Source organism: Microtus ochrogaster, linkage group LG9, assembly GCF_000317375.1.
Source record: "Microtus ochrogaster isolate Prairie Vole_2 linkage group LG9, MicOch1.0, whole genome shotgun sequence".
Classification (NCBI taxonomy): Eukaryota; Metazoa; Chordata; class Mammalia; order Rodentia; family Cricetidae; genus Microtus; species Microtus ochrogaster.
In genome coordinates, this window is record NC_022034.1 from 25,137,850 (window position 1) to 25,141,381 (window position 3,532).

Consider the following 3,532-nt stretch of genomic DNA (forward strand, 5'->3'; position numbering starts at 1 on the left):
CACACACACACACACACACACACACACACACACACACACACACACACACCACTCAGTAGATGAGAAAGATTGAGACCCGGATACAGTCAGCAGGCAGCAGGCAAGCACCCAGGCTGGTGGGAATCCAGTTCCCTTGATCCTGGCTCCAGGACTTCTTTAAGTCATGAGTCATAGTCTGGGCTGTTCATCGACACCAACATTGATCTTTTTATTTATTTTTATGGTTGGTAGTTTATTTAAAACACACACATGCTCACATGCATGCACAGGCATGCACATACACACACGAGCACACACACACACACATACATCCATAAATTTAAACTGTCGTTTTCAAACTTTTCCAAGACTAACAGTACCAGACTACTTGGACTGATTTACATTTGCTTCCTTTCTGAGGGCCCGGTGGATTCCTAGGAATGACTACAGGTCACTTTACTCTGAAAGTCAATGAGCTGAGTGAGCGGCTGGAGGATTAGGGAGAAGACAGGACAGTCAAGTGGCCTAGAGCACAGGAGGAGAAAGGAAGATGACCCAAGAACAGAGATGGACCCAAGGGTCTATCCTCCTCTGTACCGAAGGTCACCTTCTCCTTAGCACACAAGGTCCACCATGCAGGGCCCTGGACTCAGCCATCTTGGCCCACAGTGGCTACGGGGCTGGTTCACTTTCTGGATCTTGGCTATCTTTCACCCCAGTCATTAATTGGCAAAGATTAATTGCCCATGGAAGGGCATCTGTCAGCCCTCGACGACCCTCAAAGGGGAGGCCTATGAGGTAAAGCTCATGGGAAACAGGGTCTAGACCAGCAGTTCCCAACCTGTGGGTCATGACCTCTTGAGGAGTGGAACAACCCTTTCACAGGGGTCACCTAGGACCATAGGAAAACACAGATATTTACATTACAGTCATAACAGTAGGAAAATTACAGTTATGAAGTACCAACGAAGATAATTATGTGGTTGAGGGCCACCACAGCATGAGGACCTATACTAAGGGGTCGCAGCAGGAGGAAGGTTAGTTTAGACTCTATACTAATCTTTAACTCAGCACAAAGGCCGTCGTCACCCTCTTTAAAGGTGATAGTGTCAAGCATTTGATTTCAGTCATGGCTAAGCAAGTTCTACGAATCAAACACTGATATAACACCGGAAGCAGTTACTTCTTAAATACATGCTTTTCCGCCGACGGTTGTGTGACTAGGTTAACAGAAAGGGGGGTATCAGAAACAGGCTCCTCTTGGTTAAAAACTGCTAATGGGATAAGCTCGCAATCACTTGAGAAGAACAGTTCTTCCTCCTCCCTCCTCCTATGGCTCCTCCCCCTCCTTCTCTTCTTTGCCCTGCAGGAGATCCAGGGCCTCTAGAATGCTAGGCAAGGCTTTACCAAGGAGCTGCATCCCCAGCCTTTTTGAGGTCCGTTATGCACCACTGGAGGTCAACTCTGCAAAGGTTAGTTTTTTTACTCCTTGGCTACAGCTAAATGATTTTGTATATGCAAGAAGGATTAGTAGACTGTGTCTTTTTTGTGCTGCCCTCTGCGTGTGCTGTGATAGTGAAATACCTTGGGATGGGTATCCTATGAAGACTAGGAATGTGTTTTCACACATTCAGGGGGCCTGGATGCCTAAGATCAAGACACCAGCAGGTTTAATGTTTGACAAGGGCTGCTCTCTGCTTCCACACCCAGGCACAGCAGAACCAGGAAGCCGTAAAGGGAAGACACATAGGCACAGCCGCCTTGTAACAAAATCCGTCTCAACAGATTGCCAAGGCAGCAGCCTTGCACAAAGAATCTTGCCTCTCCCTATGGAGACATCTACAGAACAGCTATCTATTCAGCTTTGGCCTGATGGGATCCTTGGTGTTTCTGTGGCCAAGGATAATCATTCCAGAAACAGTTTATGTAACTTCTTTCTCTTTACCTCTTCAATGCCTTGCCTTCCTTTGCCTCCCTGGGTACAGCCATGGCCTTCATACAACTCCCCGGGGTACACATATTCCAGATCACCATTCTTCTGCCACTTTTAAACGAGCTCTTTTGGAGGAGCTTCTCTCAGTGTCATTTGTTTCAGGATGGCACCTAACCCAGTGGAAGAGCAAAAACAAGCAAAGTGGTCTACAGCCCTTTTCCAAGGCAATGATCCATTTGTAAGGGAAGAGAACTCACGACTTGGTTACCTCCCCACAAAGTCTTACCTCCTGATACCACCACAATGGGGACTAAGTTTCAGAACAGGTATTTTGGGGTGTTCAGACCACAACACCAGGAGTCCCCTTCCCCCATGTTAAGCCATGTTAAATGACTTGAGAGAATTATGACCCCAGAAAAAGCAGGCGCTTGTAGACTGTGGTAGAGAAAGATAATTTTTGTCTTAACGTTCTCTGTCCTTTATTGACTTACTATTGTTACCTTGTTATTTATCATTTATTTATATTATGTTATTTTATTATTTATATTATTTATCATTACTATCATTTTTATTTTCTTTATGTGATATAGACTTTCATTTCCATATTTGAAAAAAGTGACTCCATGTAAAGAAAACTGGCAGGAAAACAATTTTACAGGAGATAGTCTACCATATTCAGATTTGAGGAAGCTGCTACAAAAGATTACATTTTGGACATTCTGAACTTGCTCCTTCCCAAACCTGATTTCTCCCCTAGCATCCTGTGAATTCACAGTCTATTAACTGCTATTTTTAAAAGATCTTTTTCTACTGTCTTGTAGTCTCTAATTACCTGTAAAGTGGAAGAAGGGCTTAAAGAAAAGAGGAAGAACCATTATTTTATTAAGCTCTGAAGTCGAACGCCCAAAGCTTTAGCTACATAAAAATTACCCACATACCTTAACAGGCACATTCTAGCTCAGTAGATCTGGAGTAGCCCGAGAACCACATTTCTAACAAGCTCTCAGGTAAATCTGGTCTGGGGACCACACATGGACTAACAGGGCTAAAGACAATGCATACAAGAGAGATGGCCAGGAGCTTAGCGATGGGCCAGGAAACATTAGACAGTTAAAACAGTTCCTGGGCTTCACAATTCATTATAGCCACATTTTACAGAAAGTAGCAAACTTCATTTTGTTAGGCATGCAAAAAATATTACCTAAATTCACATGGTATGTAGAAAAAAATATTTCTATCTACTTGGAAATCCTAAGACATTCAACTGGAAAACTCCACATTTCCTATAAGCCTGCCATCAGAAAATCTGACGTTAGATGGAGGAAGGGAGATGGGAGAGGTTCACCTACAATAGCAAATGAAAGCTACAAAGCACTTAGGACTCATCTTAGCCAGAAAACAGTCAGGAATGGGGGAGGGGGTAGCAAAATTAGAATTAATAAAGACATTACATGCAAAAAGAATGAAGCTGGAATTGAGCACGGTGGCATACAGCAGAAACACCAGTTACTCCATGGGCTAACCTAGGAGCATGCCAGTTGAGGCCAGCCCTGGCCGTTTAGCAAGAATCTGTCTCAAGTTTACAAGTGGGCTGGGGCTGGCAGTACAGCTCAGAGTTAG